The following is a 25,421-nucleotide window of genomic DNA, read 5'->3' as shown; positions in this document are numbered from 1 at the left end:
CAGCTCTGCAAGCCGAGGCGCTCACGACCCACGAGTCACGTTAACATCATTGCCCGTGACTCGCTGGCGAAGCTTTGAGCACAAAAGACGCAGAAGGCTGAAGCGGTTAAGAGCCCTGTCCCGCCAAGGTTGAAGGGGGGCAAGAGTACTATTGCCTGTCAAACTGTGCAATCCGGCTGGCTGCTGTGATAAAGAAGGAATGCTTCCAGAGCCATCGTAAAAATAGGGTCGTACCTACGCTTTTGAAAAAAATAATTGGCCCCGGCAATAAGAGAAAAGGTGGTGTTGCCACCACTGATGCCAGCTTTTCAAGTTGCCACATAGCCTTCAGTGTATTGCACCACATAGCCTTCAGTGTATTGCCACATAGTGTATTCAGAAAAACTAGCAGTCCCCAATGGTGTAGTCTATTGGGGACAAAGATTCGCTTTCTCATTCGAGAGATTCTCGGTTCGAATCCTCTTGGGGGAACATCCTTCCAAGTGTGTGTTTCGGTACACGTGGGCACGATGGTCACCATCTGTCGTTCGGATATTTCTACCTGATCAGAATTTCCTTCCAAGCGTGTGTTTCGGTAGACATTGGTCACCATCCTGTCGTCCGGATATTTCTACCTCATCGGAACTTCGACCTTGCCTTGAAGAAAACCAATTAAAATTCACCAGTAAAACTAGCCAATCAAAAATATTTGATCAAGGGAACTAGCGACACTCGAACCTTGTCCTTTTTCTCCCTAGCTACGAAAAATGTTTTACGCAAGTACTGGTAGAATTTAGCTTCGAGGATTTGAATCTTACAAAGCTTATTTTGTCCAAAAACTAAAGGAAAGGTACACGTGTTGGTGCAAATGTTCTTTCTCAAGGATTCATTCGATCAAATGTGCCTTCACAATTTTGGCTCCATGAAGCATTGTGCAAATGAAGCTATTTGTAGATATGTACAGATATAGATGCAACATGCAAGTGCATATAAGATAATATTAGAGAGTTTGAAAACTTCTCAATTCCCAATTTGCAAAGATTCACAACAAATGGGGAGCACGGTGAACACTATCAATCTTTTGTAAAAACTCCCTCATGTAACATTCATTAGAAAGTTCTTGATGTGTATACTCTATATATACAATCTCCAATAATTTTGGAGTTGGTGTGCTCAAGATACTCTAAAAGTAGATTCAAAAGTGCCACCAAAAGGAATTCCTAAAGTATGGGGATTTTCCCAAACTCCCTAATATAGTCTTACATATTTCCAACATACATACAAGAGTGGTATTACTCTTTGGGAATCAGTCCTATACCCAAAAACTATTGGAGCTACCTACCACAATTTGAAATGTGTTATGGGTACCTGTGATTCTTTTGGTTCAGAGAGCCTGGTAGCATGTCCACATGAGCTCAATGAAAATAGAAAAAGGAGTTCCGTGAAACTATTTGAAGATGTGAAGGGCAAGAAGAAAAAAAGAAAGGACCTAACATTCCAGGAGATGCAAGGCAGTGAGCTACTTCAATTGTTAAAGGCTCACCTTCAAAAAGTAATTATGCATAACTTTGTCTAGAGATGGCAGTTGATCGATAAATGCATAACTTTGTCTGTAGATGGCAGTTGATCGATAAATGCATAACTTTGTCTATAGATGGCAGTTGATCGATAAATGCATTCTAAGGTTTTCTTAGAATGTTGTGGTGTCAGTGGTGGTGGACTTCATAAAAAACTATTCATTTAAGGAGTAGAATTAGAGTCAATGCTCTATTTGAGAATGCCTTTTATTTGACATGTTGGTCTTGAAAATTTGCAAACTACACACACACACACACACACACACACACACACACACACTTTATAGTTTATAACTGTATTATTAATTCTAAGCTATATACATATATGATATCTCTATATATTTTATGGGCAAAATTATGTTTTATATTTGTATAACTTTATTATTTACATAGATATATAATATATATATTATAGTTTAAATGATTTTAAATTATTATAATCTTAATTGCTACCACGGTGGCACCACCTACCTTGCCCCTTTCATACTTTCAAGGATCTCCTCTCCCGCTTATCTAGTTCTATTACCTATAGTAGTCCTTCAGTGTAGCAACACCACCTAGCTCTATTTTAAATTATTATAATCTTAATTGCTACCACGGTGGCACCACCTACCTTGCCCCTTTCATACTTTCAAGGATCTCCTCTCCCGCTTATCTAGTTCTATTACCTATAGTAGTCCTTCAGTGTAGCAACACCACCTAGCTCTATTATCCAAGATTCACCCTCATCAATTTGCGCCTTAATTTGGCTCTATCACAGGTGACAACAATAGCAGCTCTATCGCAGACAACACCTACATTATGGATCCGGGGGCTTCCGCCCATAATCTGGCCATATCGCCCTCTTGCATAGACGGGTCACAGGCCAGAGCTAGCTCATCTGTCTTGAGAAGCATGATTCACCACCAACACATTAGCTACCCATGCCTCCTATGCCTTTGATGTTTACTACGTCAACCAGAATGCCTGCAACTTCAACGACGTAGCCACCATCGTAAACACCAATCCTGTATCCTTGAAGTTGTGCAGGAGCTCTATAACGTTATATTTTCGCTTAGCTTGTGTTTTGTTCTCTTTGAAAGCTTGAAAAAGGTCTAGATCTTGTTTCTGGTATGTTTATCTTATGATCTCGCTTCTTCACAGCCCATGGTTGCTTGATCTTAATGTTCTTTTGCTTGATCTTTCTATTCTTTTGCTTGCAATTTGCAACATGGAATCATATGCTTGTTGTTTTTGGTTGTGCATATTCAAATAGATGAAAGTATGTTTAAGCTTATAAAAAAGTATGTGTATAAGCTTAAACATATTTTTATCTATTTATCTATGTATATAGATCTATATACGTAGATAAATAGATAAAAATATGTTTCAACTTATACACGTGCATTTTATCTCTAAAATTGTATGTATCTAGATATACGTAGATAAATATATAAAATAATGTATACATGTAATGTATACACATAAGCTTAAACATATATTTATGTATTTATCTATATACACATGTATATAAAATATATTTACATGTAATGTATGTATATAAGCTTAAACATATATTTATGTATTATCTATATACACATATAAGCTTAAACATATATTTATGTATTATCTATATACACATACATTTTTAGTGATAAAAATGTATGTATATAAGCTGAAACATTTTTTAAAATCTATTTATCTATGTATATGGATCTATATACAGAGATAAATAGATAGAAAAATATGTTTCAACTTCTATACATACATTTTTATCTCTAAAAATGTAGATATATAAGCTTAAACATATATTTATGTATTTATATATGTATATATATTATAGACTGGTGAATTTGTTATGTTACTTCAGGCCCTCTCATTTGTGTGTGTGGTGTTTAGGAGTTTGGTATCTCAAATCTCATGGAGTCAAGTAATATTTTCAATTCAAAAGCTTTAAATATTTACGAATATTTGTTTTAATTTTTGTGCCTAATTCTTATTGATGTTCTAATAGTTTTGTAGAGTAGGAGAGGGGGGGGACGAGGGGAGAGTTGACTCAGTCCCGTAGCTTGGTGGAGTGGCTCAATTCCCCTCCACCTTGGTGTAGCCACTTCATGTGGTAATGGGGTTCAAGTCTCCTACTCTCTCACAAATTTAGGACCATCTTGATTTGGATAGGTAATCCTTATCAAAACTTTACAAGAAGATACAACGACAAGGATTTGGAAGCCATTTATTTCCATGTTAGTGCCTTAGTTTAAAGATTTCTATGAAGCATTTAGGCCATTCATAATCAATTTACAATGCATATCATTATAATAATACTCTTTCTTTCTTGTGGTATGAGGGCAAACATGGATGTTATTTCTTCCTTTAACTTCTTGTTTTCATCCTAACTTCTGAGGGCAAGCAAGATGGCTTGAATGGATAGCACCCAACTTTGGGGGGGGGGATTGCACAAGGTTGCACAAGGTCTATAAGGTCTTTTCATTTTGATATAACATGTCACTTGAAATTTAGGGCAGCACCCTCACCTAAAAAGTTAACCCTGATTGAGATGACCAAGTTGCATTCAATTCTGTTGGAACCCTGATTGAGCTGAGGGTGAGCAAGCTGCATTCAATGTGGCCAAATAAATTGTGAGAAAATGGTAAAATGAGAAACTATAATTGTACACTAGCAATTACTATGGCAAAGGCTAGACAAAATTATAACCGGTTTTTCTCAATTTCATTAGGTACCTACCCTTGATGGGTTGATTATAAGCATGTACGATGGGTTCGCCAACCCTCATCTCGGCGGGGCCGCCTCCCACGGAGGTTGGATGTGTATGTGTGTTTCTAAAAATTTCTTGTACCTTCGGAAAAAAAATTTCAGCCGTGAAGATTACACTGAAGAAGGGTGGTTTTTTTTTTTGACACTGGCACGGATAGGATTAAGATGGCCAAGCTGGATTGATGGATTGAATGGAACGAACCAAGTATACTTTGGCGGACTGCTGCCAGTACGAAAATGGTATGCACTTGCCACTGCGCTTATAATTGTAAACTATCAATAGTTTGTAGATGCTTACGCAGAAGGTTTTAGAGAAAAAGGCCTTAGGGCCTAGGCCGTAGCCTGTAGGGCCCATGGGTTTTAACACTCGCTCCCTACGAGCGGCACATGGGTTTCAGAGCGGTTTCCAACATTTACTTTATATACGCTTTCACTTGGTGGTTGTTGAGTTCTGCCCGACAGTGGTTTACTCAACTTTACACGTCACACAATAATTTAAATAAGCAAACTTTCACTTGGTGGTTTTTGAGTTCTGCCCGACGGTGGTTTACTCAGCCTTTACACGTAGTCATATGGACGTGAATTTTGAAATGAAATAAAACACAATAATTTGTGCTTTACTAAATTTAAATAAGCAAACTAACGTGGGGGGTGATGGCCTAGTAGTCACGGATCTTGCCCTACACCCCGACAGCCCCCTTCTCCGCATGCCTAATGGCATGTCTTCACTCAATTTTGTCTCTAAAATAACCCTTGCAATACAAAAGAAAAAGTAAACTCGACTTATTTCACTAAACTCTCAAAATAGAAGAATAAGTCCTACTCATTTGAAAACGAAAACAATAAACTTAGTTTGTTTTATTAGAAAACACCCTTTATTAACAATTTAACAAGGTGTTTGTGAGTCAATTTGAAGTATTCCTAACTCTAAACAAGTGCTTTTGACTTTTCATTATGTATTTACTCTATTTATCACTCAATGTATACCTTTGTAGTCTCATGTGATGTAATTGATTCATGATTCATTATTCTAGAACTCTCCCCCATGCATGTTCAATAAGGAAACGCTATCATGTATGTTCATCAAGGAAATGTTAAAAGGCTGAAAGCAAGGTAAGGTGGTACACTTACACAACTTTTTTTGGGTAATTAATAGGCGGTTTAAAAGCTCCATGGGAAGCTCTCAAAATAATATTTTCTTTAAAAACTCAACAAAGGGATCACTTTTTAAGTTCAAACAATAAAAGTTATCAATTTAAACAAAGAGAGTCTCGTCTCTTGATATCATCATTAAATGGAGTTACAACTTCATCATGAGAATCTACATGCACATCTTTGTGGCAGCTCCTATGTTGCTTCCTTGAACTTCTCCATTTCCTACTTCCCTAAATGAGCTAGATGAAAGTGCTGCTTCAGGACTACATCTTTGTTGAGTGATTTAGCATCCGAGGTATTCTCCTCTCTCTCTCTCTCTCTCTCTCTCTCTCTCTCCTTCTTTTCCATCATCATCATCATCTTATGTGTGTCTTTATGGTTCTTTCCTGAATTTAGTGTTATATTACAGTGATTGTTGCAATTAGTTTACCGCCCAAATGAGGAGTCAAACACGCTCTCCTGAGTCTTCAAGTAAGTATTCTAGGTTTGTCACATATCCATATACATATGGCTGTTATGGATTGTAGTTAATATTTGGCTCTCTTGCAGAGAGGATGCGTTGGCCACACGGGTACTTGATATTCAATTTCGAAGATTGACGCGATTTTATTCTACGAAAGAGGACTTTCACACTGAGTATGGGCTTAGCTTGCATAGACAAGATGTAAGAGCCTTATCACATAAGGATATTCCCGGAGGTTATGGAAGCGTGACCGGGTGCATTGCAATAATGGAAGCTGTGGACCGTTGGAGAAGCGTCAAATAGGTTATCTTATACATAAGCATCTTTGGTTGGAGGGGTTGACAGGGATGAGATGGAGTGTGAGACCGAAGAAGAGGATCAACTCGAGTCACAAGATCCTACACAGCTATCAAGGTGAGGTCAAATGCACTGTTTGTTCATAGAGTTTTGCAAAGTCTATCCAAAGCATATGCTACTTGTAGAATCCATGGCCTATCGTCGTGCACAAGCAAAAGTTTCTGTAAAGAAGAATCAAAGGCTGAAAAGAAACCTCCATTAGATGGAAAAAAGGAGAACTTTTACATGTGGAAGGTCCTTTAATGTCATGGCCACTTTACAAGGGCAATTAGAACCTGCACAGAAAAAATGAGCAGTTTTGGACCAAGCAAAAACGGAGGAAGTATTGAAACTAGAAGCACAGATTTCAGCATGCACTTCTCTCTTGTCTACTATCTATGCAGATAAACAAATATTAAATTTCAAGGTTGACGTGGAATTTTCCTAGTTCTCTTATAAGATCGCTTTTCTTTGTGCTTCTAGCTACATTAAAGTTCTTGTACACTATTTTTCGTATGCCTTTTGATGTTTCACTTCTTTGTGCATGGATCGATCCATAGCTTGAATGTGCTTTTGACTATTAGGTGTTCAAAAGGCCAGAAGTTCTATGTGCTCTTCAATGCTTTTAGGTACTTTGGATTACTAGGCAAGTAAAATGATTCTAGGTGCCACTAGTTATATGTATTTTGGACTGCTTCTAGTTGCTTTTGATTGCTTTAAGGTGCTTCTAACTATAATGTGATTTCAACAATGTGGTGAAGCTAGTGCTCTTAGGTGCTTTTAATTGCTTGTGGGTGCTTGCGATGAAAAGTGCTTTTACGTGCTTAATACATTGCTTTACGGTGCTTCTTATTGCATTTAAGCGCTTTAGCTCCTTTTAGGAGAAAATAGAAGGTTCTTGGGAGTCACTTCTTTTAGGTGCTTTTGACTGCTTTTAGGTGCTTGTAGGTGTTTTTGATTGCTTTTACTGCTAGGGAGGCAAAGTGTCCTCCTCAAGCAACTGCTTTGAAGTGTTTTTTACTGCTTGGGAGGAAGAGGATCTTGGTCCAGGAACTGCTTTAAGGTGCTTTTGATAGCTTTTAAGTGTTTTTTACTACTTTTAGGTGCTTTTAACTGCTTTTATTACTAGGGAGAAAAAGTATCCTCTTAAGGTGCTACCTACTACTTTAAGCATTAAAGACCGTATTAGGTAAAGTGGGAAAAATCCCATTCCCACATTGAAAAATTTAATGCATTTAATCTAGAATCTACCTTTTTCAACCTATAAAAAATTTAAAAATGGTTTGCTTTATCAAGTGATGCTAGATCGAACCTAGCTTGATCTTAGAAATAGAAAGGTTTCAAGATTTTTTAGATCCACCACTTGTATATTCTACAATTGAAGAGGATTTTTAGATCCACCACTTGGCCATTCTACAGTCCATAAGAACCCAAGATCAGATTCTACCATTTGGTCAACCTAGACTCCCAATTAAAAACAATGGTACAGGAGATTGTATATTGAGAGTCCCCTTAGAGTAGGATGCACTCTTCAATTTAAGACTTCATTGTAATGAACAAGACTAAATGAACAAGAATTTTAAAAATTGACATGGTGAAGGTATCCTTATATACACAACCACTACAAATTAACATTATTAAGGATAGAAAGAGTCTCCTTGGAGTAGGATGCACTTTGTCAAAATTACGATTATAAATTTTCATTTTGATGAAGCTTATTCTACTAAAGAAATAATAAAACTTTTGCATTAACAACCAAAAGATAAAAGGATAAAAGGAGTCCACTTAAAGTAGGATGCACTTTGTGGATGCATAAGAGGAGTCTCCTTAGACTAGGATGCACTCCATCTATGAATTTATTTATTGTGTTAAAAATTGTTCAATGCATTGCAAAGATACACAATTGAATAGTCTGCTCCCAGAGTTAGCCAAATTACAAAGACCCTCTATATTTTATTATAATAGAGACCATTTACATTCAATTATAAAAGGGAGTAACAAAATGTGCTAGTATCATGGGGGTGTAATTTTAATTTTAAGGGATTCTAGCTCCACCACATGGTAGAGCTAGAATTTTGAGCTAGCTCTACCATGTGGAGCTATAACACATTGAGGAGGATTTAAAGATTTTTAGATCCACCACTTGGCCATTCTACAGTCCATAAGAAACCAAGATATACCATTTGATTGATCTAGACCCCCAAGTACAAACATTGATACAAGAGATTGTATATTGAGAGTCCCCTTAGAGTAGGATGCACTCTCCAATTTTAAAGCTTCATTGTAATGAACAAGACAAAATGAACAAGATTTTATAAATTGAGGTGGTGAAGGTATACTTATATATACAATCGCTACAGATTAACATTATTAAAGATAGAAAGAGTCTCTTGGAGTAGGATGCACTTTGTCAAAATTACGGTTAAAAGATTTCATTTTGATGAAGCTTATTCTACTAAAGAGTCCCCTTAAAGTATGATGCACTTTGTCAATAGATAAAAGGAGTCTCCTTAGAGTAGGATGCACTCCATCTACGACTCCATTATAATAAAACATTGTAAATGAAAAAGAATTTATTTTTTGGTGTTAAAATATGTTCAATGCCTTGCAAAAGGCACACAATTGAACAGCATGCTCCCGAAGATGGCCAGATTACAAAGACCCTTTATATTTTATTATAATAGAGACCATTTACAAAGACCATTTACATTCAATTACAAAAGGGAGTAACAAAATGTGCTAGTGTCATGGGGGTGTATTGGTTGAATGAGGTATTGAGCTTCTTTTTAAGCATGTTCATTTTGTGTACTCACAAGATCACACACTTAGATTATTCTCTCAATTATTATCTTGATTATCATCTTGATTATTGAACACATTGTAGTAGCTATCATCGAGTTTCAATGTATTCTTGTTGTTGTACAAAACATGGAGACCCCAAAAGAAATAAACTTTTTTGAAGAAAACTCGTGTAGTTATTTGTCTGAAATGGACAATGTAGAGAGATATTTGCCTTGTTGCTCATATTGAGGTGTCTAGCATGGCTAGCAGTCCAGCGTCGCTCACTTTATCTCTTCACTTTAGATCTAGAACTTGTCTATTATAGAGCTGAAAAGGATTTCTTGATCCATGACTTATCCATTCTAGATCCTGTTCCACCACTTGGACATTATAGAGCTAGACTTCAGTGGATGCAAGCTCCACCAAACTATAGATCTAAACTCAAAATTCTAGTCGTATTGTATGACTTCCATACTAGGTTTAGGTCTACCACACATGGATACTAGCTCCACCATGTGGTAAGGCCAAAATTCCATGAAGAGACCATGGCTGCTACTTCCACCACATGGTGGAGCTAGAGCTCAATAAGATACCGCATGGTGGAGCTAGCTAGCTCCATGAAATTATACAGCTAGACTTCAATGGATGGTAGCTCCACCACATGGTAGATATAGACATAGAATTCTAGCTCTACCATCCCATATGGTGGAGCTTGATTTTAAGGGATTCTAGCTCTACCACATGGTAGAGCTAGAATTCTGAGCTAGCTCTACCATGTGGAGCAAGAACGCATTGAAAGAACCAAGATCTACCATTTGTTCAATGTAGACCTCCAAGTAAAAACATTGATACAAGAGATTGTATATTGAGAGTCCCCTTAGAGTAGGATGCACTCTCCAATTTTAAGACTGCATTGTAATGAACAAAGACTAAATAAACAAGAATTTATAATTTGACATGGTGAAAGTATCCTTATATACACAACTACTACAAATTAACATTATTAAAGATAGAAAGAGTCTCCTTGCAGTAGGATGCCCTTTGTCAAAATGATAGTTAAAAGTCTTCACCTACTCTACTAAAAAAATAATAATTTGCAAAGTTTGACCAAAAGATAAAAGGATAAAAGGAGTCCCCTTAGAAGGATGCACTCCATTTATGACTCAATTATAATAAGACATTGTAAATGCACATGAATTTATTGCTTGTGCTAGAATTTGTTCAATGCTTTGCAAAGGCAAACATTTGAACAGTATGCTGATTACAATATCATATTTCAATATATGGACTTTTATTACATTAAAATAAGGCCAAATTACTTGCATCCTCTACATTTGATTATAATAGGGACAAACAAAATGGTGGTGTATTACTTTCATGATGCCTCCTCTTGTTGCTTTGCTTGATTTTCACTCTCTGCTTGCCTCTCTGCCTCAGCTTCAGCCTCCTCTCGTTGCTTTCTTTGAATTTCAAGTTGTTCCTGCCTCTCTGCCTCAGCATCAGCCTCTTGCTGTCGCTTCCACACCTCTGCCTTTTTCCTATTCTCTATTTCCAATTTCTTCTTCAAGCCATTTCTTCATCACATCATCTGAGAATTGGTTAGGTTTTTCTTCAAAGGCATTATCCCATGTATACTCTTGCCGATCATTCTGTAGCCATAAAAACAACCAATTTCTTAAATCTTCTGTCAAAAAACTATAAATTTCCTTGGAAGGTTGATGGTACAATTTTGGGACTATTAACCAGCAGGTTCCTCGCTCATTCTTAAACACCTTATAGTAGCTATCATCAATTATCAATGTATTTTTCTTGTTGTACAAAGGATGGAGACCCCAAAAGGTCTCAAGATTTTTAAAGAAAACTTGTCTATTCTGCACAACCCATGTGGATTTTGAACAATGCTCTTGTGAGAGAACACCTGCAAACTTGGGCTTTTGTTGTGGAAATACTGTGTCAATTATTCCAGAGAGCTTAGTTCTCCTACATGCACTCCAAATAAAAACATAAAAGAATTGAATACACCAATCTAAGAACTCATGTGCATCCTTGTGACATAGGACATAACGATATTGGTTGATTGGGTATTTTACCAACACGTTAAGGAGGATCCTTCTCATCATATTGGGTTTCGACAACATGGCACAACAAACCATTGAGGTTTAGAATAATAGCCCTCCTATCATCCTCTTTGCATAGGGGTACACATATTGGGTCTGACAAATACCATGTCAGTATGATAACCCCCTCAGAGGGATGCACAAAGCGCAACCTTGCATCAATTTCCCGTAGACGGTCAAGACGGTGCTGAACCAATTGTCTTTGTATACTCTGGATTTTCTTGGACATGTGACGTACTAATGCTGTGTGACGAAGAAGTCGCCTCTGCCAATTAGAATCAATCACATGACCTGGAAAAAAATGAGCATGCTTAATGATAAAGGTGGGCATGTGGGGGGAAGGCATGTTACAACTACTCTTATGCAAAGATAGATTTTAAACAATTACAAAACAAATGTGCCTAATGCACGCTAACATTAAACTATATACTATTCCAAAATGTTGACTTGAGTTGCATTACAAAATGACCCAAGATGCAAAGACTCTTTCCATTTGATTCTAAAAAGATGCGACAAAATGTGCTAGTAGCAGGTATCAGAATGTGGTGAAATTAGAATACATTGATCTAGATCAACCACGTGGTAGAGCTAGAATACACTGTTCTAGCTCAACCATGTGGTAGGACTAGAATATTTTTAAATCTAGTTCTACCATGTGATAGAGCTATATCAAAGTATTCTAGCTCGATCCCATGCCAAAATTAGAAATAATATTTGAAGTCCAGCTCTAGCACGTGGTAGAGCTGTATCAAAATATTTTAGGTGGACCCCATGGTAGAACTAGAATGGTTTGAAGTCCAACTCAACCATGTGGTGACGTGGAAGAGCTAGAATGCATTGATCTAGCTCTACCATATGGTAGAGCTAGAACGCTTTCAAGTCTAGCTCTACCATGTCGTGGAGCTAGAATGCTTTGAAGTCTAGCTCTACCATGTGGTGGAGCTAGAAGGCATTGATCTAGCTCTACCATAGTCCAAATATGTAGGAATTAAAATCATAAGACAAAGATCAAGCTTCCATACATTTTCAAATTAGGAGGCCCCTTATAGTAGAGTGCACTGCAACATTTATAAAATTATCTGAAGAGTAATACATTTGCCACTACTTTAAAAATAGGACAAAATTTCTTGTCAATTCATGATTACAAAAAGATAAAATTCCTCCAAAAAAAATACAATCCTTGTGATAAATGGCTTCTTTAAGTGAATACTCCTTGGAACAATATCCTTGAAATAAATTTGCAAGAAACCATCATAAATTAAGTTTCTTCATTGTGAATACAAAATTGTTGTATAAAATTATGTATTTGGTTATAATTATCATTTATGTTGGGTAGTACCTTAGTTATTTCTATCCCGTTGGAGAAGATTGTACTCATTTAACACCTTGTTTATAAAAGCCCTTGCATTGGCTGCCTTCAACTGCGTTGTGGTAGAACCCAATTTTCTAGCTAGAGAAATCACTTGTGGTCCCCTCATGCTAGCAATACTGACTCGTTCTTTTGCCATAATTTCTATTATCTCTTCTCTTTTGTTTTCATATTGTCTCGCTAATACCTCTTAATTGTCGACAAACTTTTGTATAATCTCTGATAGTGGTAGCCTATCTGTGTAGATTGTCTTCTGTGACCAATTTAAATTGTGCTTTTTCCAAAAATCTACCACACCTCTGTATTCATTTTCATTGGATACTGGAGGTTGTCCATAGCGATTAGAGCCAATGATCTCACACACATCTTCACTCTCATCAAGCTGCAATAAGTAAGGGAGCAGCTCATCAATGAGAATATTGTCGACCATCTTTTCTTCATCAAACTTTGCACGATATATATAATTATTATCAGGAGAAGCACATCCCTTGTATGGAGAGTCATCAATAAGAACCGTTCTACGAGCATCACAATCAAAACATGAAGCGATTTTTGACAATGGCTTGAACATTACCTGAACTGTTGGATTATCAGGTTTAGCTATTTTACCACTTTTATCCTTCTCGCAAGCCTCTTGAGCCCAAACTACAAAAAAAGGCAATATCTCTCCTGCTCTGTCTTGTAATATTCTCAATATTTGAAGAACATTACTCTCTGTCGTCGTTGTTGACCAAATCCCAACATTAATATTTTTTAATAAAATCTTCAAGAATTGGATACCTTAGTACAATATATCGTTTTAAATCCATTTGAATAGACTCATGTATTGAAGATGGTTGTTGTTGACAACGTTTCAGTAGTAGACCATTCAGGTCCAATGTTGGAACTATATATATAGATGTGCTCTATATATATCTATATATGATCAATCTCTCGTGTGTATTGAACACACCTTTGGGGATGCATATGACGTGTCTCTCTCTCTCTCTTTCTCTCTCACGTTGGCTCAACATGGTATCAGAGCATCATTGTTCATTTGTTCTGTGTAACCCTAAGGCCTGCGAAGCTTTCCGCCCACGGTTCTTTGACCTGGCCATGGAGCTGCGCACGCCGGAGCATCTCCTTACCCCGGAAAGAGACTCTAAGGATGAAGGCGTTTCGAAGCACAAGCACAACAAGGAAACACGGTGAGACAGAGAGCATAACGGGCAGGCCATCCCCACTCACGCACGACGGGACAGAGAGCCCACGGTACAGCCATAGCCACGGGCTTGGGGAGAGCACCATAACCGACGGACTGGCCACGAGGGGATCGGATCGAGTCAAGTGGTACGTGACATAGCGGGCGAAGCACTGACGTGTACAGCAGAGAGCTCACGAGAATCTCTAAAGCCCACGAAAGCAAGAGCTCTGTTGGATCGAGTCAAGTGGTACGTGACATAGCGGGCCAAGCACTGACATGTGCAGCAGAGAGCTCACGAGAATCTCCAAAGCCCACGAAAGCAAGAGCTCTGTTGGAGATTCCAAAGGAATTGCAGGACCATCTACTCAGATGCACGCACAAAACGGGATAGTCCAGCCACAGGCCCACTATACAATACTGGATTGCCAGCTGTGGATCGTTATGCTCTCCAGGAGCTCCTATAAAGACAAAGAATCAGAGGATGCAGTAGCCCTAGCAAACACATCTGCGGATATGGAAAGAAAATGTGCTAGGAAAAGCGATTTGTCTCAAGGCCAACCTCACAAGAGCACACGCCAGACTTGAAATTGTCATAGGGTTTCTACTCTCATCACAGCTTTGAGAGCCCTTCTGCCATCGCTGGTGTGCAGGTGAAGGTTTCTATGCAAATGGGTCCCTATTCGATGGATTGAATTTTGCTTGTCTACAACTACTCGTGGTCGATCATGCCATCTCAGTGCGGACAAGGTCTTGAAAGCACAAATTTTACAAAGACAACAGGGATGATGCTTTCTTCATGAACGTGCTGTTATCCTCAGCACCATGGATTTCCACCGTTATCTTCAGATTTGTCATGCCTTCTGTTTCCATTGCTATTCTCTTGTTCTATAAGAAAGAATATTTCCTACTTCATCACTTTCATGTATCTGCACTTGCTTGCATGTGGATCTATGTGCGTGATGATGCACACGGATCAGCACAAGTTCAATAGTGTGCGTGATTGGGTAACCCATGAGTGCCATGCGAGGGGTCTTTAGTATCAATAGTGTGCGTGATTGGGTAACCCATGAGTGCCATGCGAGGGGTCTTTAGTATCTTATGCAGAACCTCATACATCAATATTTGAGAAAAGTTGCGCAAAGGATGGTGATGGGAGGTGAAATATGGCATAACTACTATCAGAAAGTGCTGGAACTATTCTCTCCTTTATCAACCAATGCTTTAACTAGCCTTGAGTCTGATTCTCCAGAAAGGCAAGTTTGTGGACTAGGACAACCATGTAACATGACTTGGCTAATCTATATTGGTTGATCATGTTTCCATGGATTGTATCCATGATGCCATGGTGTTGTTCCATGATGATGGTTACATGTTTCGTAGATGATGGTTGACTACGTTCCATGGATTGTATCCATGATGCCATGGTGTTGTTCCGTGATGATGGTTACATGTTTCGTGAATGATGGTTGACTATGTTTCCATGGATTGTATCCATGATGCCATGGTGTTGTTCCATGATGATGGTTACATGTTTCGCCGATGATGGTTGACTATGTTTCCATGGATCGTTGTTCCATGGTGATGGTTATACATTTCGTTTGATGTTGGTCATGTGATAAGAGGTGTATGAGATGTAAAAAGATGTGTATGAGATGTGATAGAATGTGTTAAGATGAGTTAGGATGTGTTAAGATGTATAGGGGATGTGTTAGGACGAGAATGGATGTAATATGGTTGTATGAATGTGATGTGGATGTATACATGTAGATGTATATGTATGAATGTGAATGTTGATGTGGATGTGGATGTATATACGGATGTGTATGTATGTATGTGGATGTGTATGTATGAATGAGGATGTGAAAATGGATGTATGTATGTAGATGGATGTATGGATGTATGTATGTAGATGTGGATGTATGTATGTAGATGTGGATGTATGGATGTGATTGTGAATGAAGAGGTGGATGTGGATGTATGGATGTAGATACGGATGTGGATGTATGTATGTGAATGTGGATATATGAATGAGGATGTGAAAATGGATGTATGCATGTGAATGTGGATGTATGAATATGAATGTGGATGTGTGGATGTGGAAATGGAGGTATGGATGTATGAATGTAGATGTGGATGTATGCATGTAGATGCGTATGTATGAATGTGAAATTGGATGTATGATGTGGACGTACGAACATGGATATATATGTAGAATTATGAATATGAAGATGTATGTGAGATAATGTAGTCTATATGAGTGAATGGATGAGAACGAGTACACACTGAATGGAATGTGGAATAAGTAATGTGGTCCGAGAGTGGATAATATGGAAAGACAAGAGTTCGTTATAGAAACTGTATTTGTGACTGTTTGTAAATGACTGTTTTATGTCAAGAATGCTGGAGAAGCATTTTGACCGTCTTGAGGATTAAGGTCATGAAGACTAAACTAATAAAGTTGCAACTGCTGAACGGAGAGTCAATGGAGGACGTCTCGCGTAGCAAGGTCGATCGAGGTCTTGACCAGCCTCGGCTCGATTTAAATGGTGAGCTTCCGGTACGGTGGATGAGGGACCAAGGAAGCGGCCTATGAGTGAAGCGCTAGGTCACCTGCGAAGGATCCTAGAGAGTGCTGACCATACGGTGCTCGGGCTCTGGGTCGCCGAAGATACCCACACGTGCGTCGTGGAAGATATTGGAACAAGGAGTAAGGGTTGTTTTCTGAAACCGGGCATGGATCTGGTTGATTGACCTTGCTGGTCCTCAACAGATGAGTCCATGACTCTTTTATATGGATCTGTGGGTTGATCTTGCTGATCTTCCACGGAGATTCCATTCTATTATATGAATATATTGCCGGTTACTATGAGCTAGGAACTATGGAAAAGGCCCCTGAGAGAACAGGTGGTGAGTGTTCTGGTTGCCAATGATGCCATAAGTACACCGATAAAAGAATGACTGGAAATAAGGATTCAACTAGAGACTTTGAGGATTGTCATCAGTGACATAATGGTTTTATTAAAGGATTGTTTTAAAGCTAGTTGATGCTAAGAAAAAGGCAATTTCATATTGGGTGTGTAAGTGGTATGACTAGTTTTATGTTTGTATGAACTTCCGGCTAGGGAGCCTTGGAACTCTTTTCCTTGGTACCCGGGACAAAACCTAACCAAATTCTTAATTGGATTCCATCACTACAGTGGTTGGGCGGTTGGCTAACCCATGGGACTGGATGGGGTTAGGCTGGACTGATGGATCCGTAAATCGAGATCTAATTTCTATTATTACGATAGATGAAGTAAATCCCGGATAGAAATTGTTCTATGGATAGGAATCAACGGCTGTGCCTCTTGATGGGAAAAAAAGCGTTGATCCCAATGATCCAAGTGCAAGTCTCTTCCTTGATTGACCAAGTACCGTTAAAGGTGCAGTCAGATCAGTTGAACCGTAATGGTCTTGACTACGTTAGAGTAAAGAGTTATCCTGGTGGAATCGCCCATGCTTTCCGGGTAAAGGAAGTTTTTCCGGTTTCGGTTTTGGACAAACCGACGGATTAGTCTCTTGTCCGGATATGCATGGGCGAGGCCCCGAGTGTGAGACCCCTACCCACGCATGATGTGCTACTTCCGCTGCTAGTACCCCGAATCTGTTGCGTGGTGGAGATTGGGATCTCACAGTTGGTATCAGAGCAGCTTTTGAAAGCTAATAAAGATAATTAAATTCTTATCTGAAATTGGTAATAAGAATTCAGAAACAGCATTTTCATAATGTATTTTCATCCCGTAAGCTTCTTTAATGAAGAAATTTTAATCAAAGAAATTGTTTTTATAGATGGAAGTTCCACATTTATCCGGTATTCCCGACCTCACCCAGTCTCAAGATATGATTGCATTTGCCTTCGAGCATCTCATCTCTTCCGCTTCAACTCAAACAAGCCGAGCAAGACTCGCACGCCATTTCGCGGATTTATATTTTCCTACCCCAGCGGAGAGAATACAACATAAGTGGTTTGCAGGGCAATATGTCCACGCCCATTGCAACCGCCGTACAATGCTGTGGTAGAATCTCTCATTGATTATGATCCTGTTAAAGCTGAAAATGGTGCGTGGTGTCATTCTATATCATTCGACACCTCGAAATTTCAGACTTTCATGTCGAATTTATAGACTCCTTAGTCGATTTATTCCTAAGGAGAAAATAATAACTCCCTTCGCAGTTAGAGAACTTATGTAACAGGGCATGACTATGGCCCAGTACCGTCGTCTTATGCGTCTCTCGAGGAGATTTTGAATTTTGGAGCCGAGCCACTCTATGTACTTATTGCAACTTGTATATAAATATACAAATGTTTTTTTACGGATGATCGGATAAAGAAAAATCTATTTATCAGACTTAAGTCATAGATCTCCAATAAGATCAACTGAGGAGCCAATTATGTCAAAAGTTTATCAAGACGCACAAAAAGGTTGTAATTGTTTGATATAATTCATACAAATTGTTAATTCAAATTGAAATTCGTAAATTAGTAATTGGGTCTTCAATTGGAAGTACCGCAATTGTATGGAACCCTGACTTGCTTGAGACCTAGACATGATGGTATTTACCTTATAGTTTCGAGTATCATGACTATCCGTATATACCGAGGGTATAACTGCAGCTCTTTACCGACAGTATATACGAGTAAATCTAAGACTTGAAATTATAAGCGTTAATGCTATCCAGATGATGATTTCGAATGTGGTTGATATGATTTTTAATTTTGTTTGGGAACTGATGAATTGATTTGGATTCTGATTGAAAAATGATGATCCCTGAAAATGGGTTGAAATGTAATAAGCTGAGCGAAACCATAATGTGGATGATTGGGATGAGTCCGTGTAGTGATAAATGATGAAAATGATTCAGCAAATCACTATGAGATTAGTGGATTATGCTGTCAAATTGCTACTGTTAATACTTGAGACGGTAGATCAAGTTAAGGAATGACAAATTGAGAACTTGCTTAACTTAAATTCCGTGGAGGAATGTTCAGAAGGAAATTTTCGGTCTAATGGACCATTATCGTGTTAAAGATATGAATGATATGATTTGAATGAATTGTTATTTAATGATGAATTCTATATAAGGGATATTTATCCCCATATTCTGTTGGGTTGACCGGAATATAAGGAACCCCAGAATAAATTGGATCTTAAGCAAAAAAGTTGTCCTCTACTTGCGAGATGAGGACATCTTGCACCTTTTAAGTGGGGTAGAATGTAAGATTCCTCCCCCAGCCCTAGAGGTATACAGGAGTAAGAATCTCCCTTTCTGATCTTATAATTATTCTCTCTCTAAAATAAAAGAAAGATTCTGTTTAAAAAAGGAAGACCCTTTTTCCTGAATACTTCTCAAGAGTCCCACCTGTTTTAAGGATTCAGAACAACGAGTTCAGAAGTGAGAATCGATGTTTTGGATATCAAGGTTTTGGTCTGGAGTACGGCCCAAAAGAAGTTCTTTATCTCTTGGGAAGTATAAGAAGTTATCTCCCAGATATTGTGGACCAAAGAAAGTAGGTGATTTAGCTTACGAACTTCTTTTATCTCCTCATCTCAAAGTTCTGAATGCCTTCTATAGAAAAATGTGCCAAACCCAAATCTTGGAAAGACGGTAAGACTTCAGTGGCAAGTTACCGTTGGCTTCTAAGTTACGCTAGCTCCTTCCTTTATATAAGTCGTAACTTTTACTTGTCGTTCACAGTAATCCTACTTCCATCGATCTTCTTTCTTTCTTAATCTCCTTCATGGCTTGGCAACAAGAATTAGTTTTATCCATGATGATTTCTCACCTTCAAGACGCAAGGGAGTCTGTGAAGAAAGATTTTATAGAGCAGTATGAGCGCTCACTTTTCCCTCACTTGGGAACTTCTGTAGCGCAGACAAAATGGCGGACCTATCAAGACATAACTAGGGTAACACCCTAGGGTCAGCAGCACTTTCGTAACAATGTCCGCTTGGCCATGGTTATTGAAGCTTTGGGTTTGGGTCCCCGATACTACTGCGTCATGAGATCAAGGCATCCTGGGTTTTCTGAGCGGGTCTTCTTACTGGCATGTTTTCTTCCTCATGAGAAGATATGCCTTTACCCCATTTTTGGCTTGCCTCTCAGAGGTCCTTTTGTTAGATCACCTCATACCACTGAGATAGGTGCAGCAATAACCAACAGAATTATTCCCATAGATGAGTTACCTTATACTTGTGCAGCTTGTGAGTGCTGCTTTTGTGATCATATTATGGACGGGCTTATGGAAGTGTAAAGAGTTCTTCTATCTTTACTGTATAAGTTCCGAGAATGAATAGAGTTTAAATCTTGTTCTTATCTTGAATCTTGCTCTCTTGAGATTTTTTTAATTGGTGGTTAATCTTAATTAAAAAAAATTCTCTCAGTCTCATACTTGTGCATCTTGCAAAATTACCCCAGTTTGCGAGATGAGGGCATCTCGCGTTTTTTACGTGGGAGAGAATGTAAGATTCCTCCCCAGCCTCTCAAAATGTCCAGCATCTTCCCCTGTAATCAATCCCTCTTCAGAAATATAAAAGACTTGTTTCTAACTGTTTTAATCTAGAGAGAGAAAATATTCTAGAGAGAGAATATTCAAATTTTTAATATTTTTGGATAGAAAATTATCTCATCTTATTAAAATAAGTTCCCCTGAAACAGAAATTCAAAAAGAACTTTCCGATGTGCAATTGGAATTAATTGGAAATGGGTATAAAGGACCTTAGCCTAAGGGTCTAGATTTTCAGAAATTTTTAGATTATGGTCCAATTAAGGTTCCTATGGGCCAATAGCATCAATCCATGTGTAGGGAGGAGATAAATCCAATTTGTAAAAGAAGATACCCAAAAATGAGTAAATGTTCACATAAGATGAAGAGTTGAAAATGTACAAGGTTTATTAGTAAAAAACTATGAGCAATATTAAAATGATTCCATTATGACACATATGTAAGGAAGGGGAGTTCTTTAAAGGAGGTGCATATTTCACATAAGATGAAGAGTTGAAAATGTACAAGGTTTATTAGTAAAAAACTATGAGCAATATTAAAATGATTCCATTATGACACATATGTAAGGAAGGGGAGTTCTTTAAAGGAGGTGCATATTTCACATAAGATGAAGAGTTGAAAATGTACAAGGTTTATTAGTAAAAAACTATGAGCAATATTAAAGTGATTCCATTATGACACATATGTAAGGAAAGGGAGTTCTTTAAAGGAGGTGCATATTTCACATGCTTGAATGAGTTTTAAACTCAAAAAGAAATTGAGATATTTCATCTCTCCTCTCTCCTCATGTAAGTCTAGTTCCAAAAAGTTAGCTTAACTGACCTAAAAATGGTCAAATATTGACCAAACTGATTTAGAAAATTCTAGAATCAGTTTGTTTGGTTAGGAGCTCAATTTTTCCTATAAATAGAAGCCTCCCCCTTGTTGAAAAATAGATAGTGTTTATGCATCGTTACTCTACTCCACCTAAGTCAAGAACTGTGAATTCATTTAATAATTCACTAGTTTTTGGAGCTTCCCTCTTTCTTCAATCCCCATTAGTGGCTCCATCAACATACTTAACCAATTGATTGGTTGGGGGCCTCTACCGTGAACAAAGAATCAAGCAAGTTGTAAGGTAATTAGTGAATATTGATCTTTCTATAATTTCTCAATGTTTCTCTCTTCTCAACCCCTCTCAAGCTTGAGAAGTTTAATTGGTATGGTTTTTTTAAATGCTATTGAAGTTTGAATAGTAGTGAAGAGTTACATAATTTAATAAATGCTATTGAAGTTAATTTTCATTTATGTTTAAATTCTAATGATTTTTATGTAAATTCTCTCTCTCACTCAAGAAATGGTCATACTCATGACCCGTTCTCAATCCAAATCAAGCTTTTCATAAAGCTTTTCCTTAACCCAAGATTAAGCTATGCTTGAGGCCAAATTAATGGCTTTCTTCTATGCTTTTAGTTTATGTATATTGATGATTCAATCCATTATGGATTAATAATCCAATTAGAGATCATTTTAATTATTTTCTTAATGATAAGCATTATCCCTTAGAAAAATTGAGATTTATCAGTCATAGCAGCGGAGCTATGGCAAAATTTTTATAAAAATTATGCATAAAATAATCTCATTCAAAGCATAAAAAGAGGACTTCCTACCATATTCTAGGAATTATCATCCTAGATTAATTGAAAGAATTTCATTACAATCATGGAGAAATTGAATTTTAATATCATGCATAAAGGATAAGTTTTTATATCAAAAGTGTTATTTTTACCATTTTTATTTCATACATAGAAGTATGCATAATGGATAAATTTTTATATCAAAAGTGTTATTTTTACCATTTTTATTTCATGTATAGAAGTATGCATAATGGATAAATTTTTATATCAAAAGTGTTATTTTTATCATTTTTATTTTCATGCATAGAAGTATGCATAAAAGATAAATTTTTATATCAAAAGTGTTTTTTTTATCATTTTTATTTTCATGCATAGAAGTATGCATAAAGGATAAATTTTTATATCAAAAGTGTTTTTTTTATCATTTTTATTTTCATGCATAGAAGTATGCATAAAGGATAAATTTTTATATTAAAAGTGTTACTTTTATCATTTTTAATTTTCATGCATAGAAGTATGCATAAAGGAAAAATTTTTATATCAAAAGTGTTACTTTTATCATTTTTAATTTTCATGCATAGAAGTATGCATAAAGGAAAAATTTTTATATCAAAAGTGTTACTTTTATCATTTTTAAATTTTCATGAATAGAAGTATGCATAAAGGAAAATTTTTTATATCAAAAGTGTTACTTTTATCATATTGGATTTCATGCATAGTGGTATGCATAAAAGTTGATTATTTTATTATAAAAGTGTGACTTTTATCATAATTGAATTTCATGCATAGAGGTATGCATAAAAGTTGATTATTTTATTGTAAGAGTGTTACTTTTATCATATTGGATTTCATGCATATAGGTATGCATAAAAGATATTCTTTTTATACTAAAAGTGTGATTTTTCTCATAAATGGATTTTATGCTTAACTTAGATGCATAAGAGAAATTCTTTTATTCTAAAAGTGTAATTTCCTACCAAATTGAATTTATGCATAAGAAGATGCATAAAAGATTGATTTTAATTTCGAAAGTGTTAGTCTCCTTAAATGGAATTTATTTTTAAATAAATGTGTAGAGAAATCTTATATCAAATATAAGAATTCTTTTTTTAAAAAAAAGATATGAAATGTGATAAGATGTGATAAGAGGTGTATGAGATGTGATAAGAATTGATAAGATGCGTATGGAAAGTGATAGGATGTGATAAGAGGTGTATGAGATGTGATAAGAATTGATAAGATGCGTATGGAAAGTGATAGGATGTGATAAGAGGTGTATGAGATGTGATAAGAATTGATAAGATGGGTATGGAAAGTGATAGGATGTGATAAGAGGTATATGAGATGTAAAAAGATGTGATAAGATGTGTATGAGATGTGATAAGATTTGATAAGATGCGTACGAAAAGTGATAGGATGTGATAAGAGGTGTATGAGATGTAAAAAGATGTGTATGAGATGTGATAGAATGTGTTAAGATGAGTTAGGATATGTTAAGATGTATAGGGGATGTGTTAGGACGAGAATGGATGTAATATGGTTGTATGAATGTGATGTGGATGTATACATGTAGATGTATATGTATGAATGTGAATGTTGATGTGGATGTGGATGTATGGATGTATATACGGATGTGTATGTATGTATGTGGATGTGTATGTATGAATGAGGATGTGAAAATGGATGTATGTATGTAGATGGATGTATGGATGTATGTATGTAGATGTGGATGTATGTATGTAGATGTGGATGTATGGATGTGATTGTGAATGAAGAGGTGGATGTGGATGTATGGATGTAGATACGGATGTGGATGTATGTATATGAATGTGGATATATGAATGAGGATGTGAAAATGGATGTATGCATGTGAATGTGGATGTATGAATATGAATGTGGATGTGTGGATGTGAAAATGGAGGTATGGATGTATGAATGTAGATGTGGAGGTATGCATGTAGATGCGTATGTATGAATGTGAAATTGGATGTATGATGTGGACGTACGAACATGGATATATATGTAGAATTATGAATATGAAGATGTATGTGAGATAATGTAGTCTATATGAGTGAATGGATGAGAACGAGTACACACTGAATGGAATGTGGAATAAGTAATGTGGTCCGAGAGTGGATAATATGGAAAGACAAGAGTTCGTTATAGAAACTGTATTTGTGACTGTTTGTAAATGACTGTTTTATGTCAAGAATGTTGGAGAAGCATTTTGACCGTCTTGAGGATTAAGGTCATGAAGACTAAACTAATAAAGTTGCAACTGCTGACGGAGAGTCAATGGAGGACGTCTCGCGTAGCAAGGTCGATCGAGGTCTTGACCAGCCTCGGCTCGATTTAAATGGTGAGCTTCCGGTACGGTGGATGAGGGACCAAGGAAGCGGCCTATGAGTGAAGCGCTAGGTCACCTGCGAAGGATCCTAGAGAGTGTTGACCATACGGTGCTCGGGCTCTGGGTCGCCGAAGATACCCACACGTGCGTCGTGGAAGATATTGGAACAAGGAGTAAGGGTTGTTTTCTGAAACCGGGCATGGATCTGGTTTATTGACCTTGCTGGTCCTCAACAGATGAGTCCATGACTCTTTTATATGGATCTGTGGGTTGATCTTGCTGATCTTCCACGGAGATTCCATTCTATTATATGAATATATTGCCGGTTACTATGAGCTAGGAACTATGGAAAAGGCCCCTGAGAGAATAGGTGGTGAGTGTTCTGGTTGCCAATGATGCCATAAGTACACCGATAAAAGAATGACTGGAAATAAGGATTCAACTAGAGACTTTGAGGATTGTCATCAGTGACATAATGGTTTTATTAAAGGATTGTTTTAAAGCTAGTTGATGCTAAGAAAAAGGCAATTTCATATTGGGTGTGTAAGTGGTATGACTAGTTTTATGTTTGTATGAACTTCCGGCTAGGGAGCCTTGGAACTCTTTTCCTTGGTACCCGGGACAAAACCTAACCAAATTCTTAATTGGATTCCATCACTACAGTGGTTGGGCGGTTGGCTAACCCATGGGACTGGATGGGGTTAGGCTGGACTGATGGATTCGTAAATCGAGATCTAATTTCTATTATTACGATAGATGAAGTAAATCCCGGATAGAAATTGTTCTTTGGATAGGAATCAAGGCTGTGCCTCTTGATGGGGAAAAAAGCGTTGATCCCAATGATCCAAGTGCAAGTCTCTTCCTTGATTGACCAAGTACCGTTAAAGGTGCAGTCAGATCAGTTGAACCGTAATGGTCTTGACTACGTTAGAGTAAAGAGTTATCCTGGTGGAATCGCCCATGCTTTCCGGGTAAAGGAAGTTTTTCCGGTTTCGGTTTTGGACAAACCGACGGATTAGTCTCTTGTCCGGATATCCATGGGCGAGGCCCCGAGTGTGAGACCCCTACCCATGCATGATGTGCTACTTCCGCTGCTAGTACCCCGAATCTGTTGCGTGGTGGAGATTGGGATCTCACAGTTGGTATCAGAGCAGCTTTTGAAAGCTAATAAAGATAATTAAATTCTTATCTGAAATTGGT

At 37.4% G+C, this 25,421-nt stretch overlaps 1 long non-coding RNA gene across 1 annotated transcript; it reads left to right on the top strand.

The window, feature by feature from the left end:
- The first annotated feature begins 5,675 nt into the window (after positions 1-5,675).
- Positions 5,676-6,668, top strand: LOC147607506 (uncharacterized). Its single transcript, XR_015264654.1, has 3 exons — positions 5,676-5,760; positions 5,875-5,936; positions 6,015-6,668. It is a non-coding gene; the product is annotated as an uncharacterized LOC147607506 (long non-coding RNA).
- Positions 6,669-25,421: the final 18,753 nt, after the last annotated feature.

This window comes from Cibotium barometz, chromosome 55 (assembly GCF_041138505.1).
Source record: "Cibotium barometz isolate CiBa-2024 chromosome 55, ASM4113850v1, whole genome shotgun sequence".
In the NCBI taxonomy this organism is placed as follows: domain Eukaryota; kingdom Viridiplantae; phylum Streptophyta; class Polypodiopsida; order Cyatheales; family Cibotiaceae; genus Cibotium; species Cibotium barometz.
The sequence above is the reverse complement of the archived record's forward strand: the minus strand, read 5'-3'. Positions and strand labels throughout refer to the sequence as shown.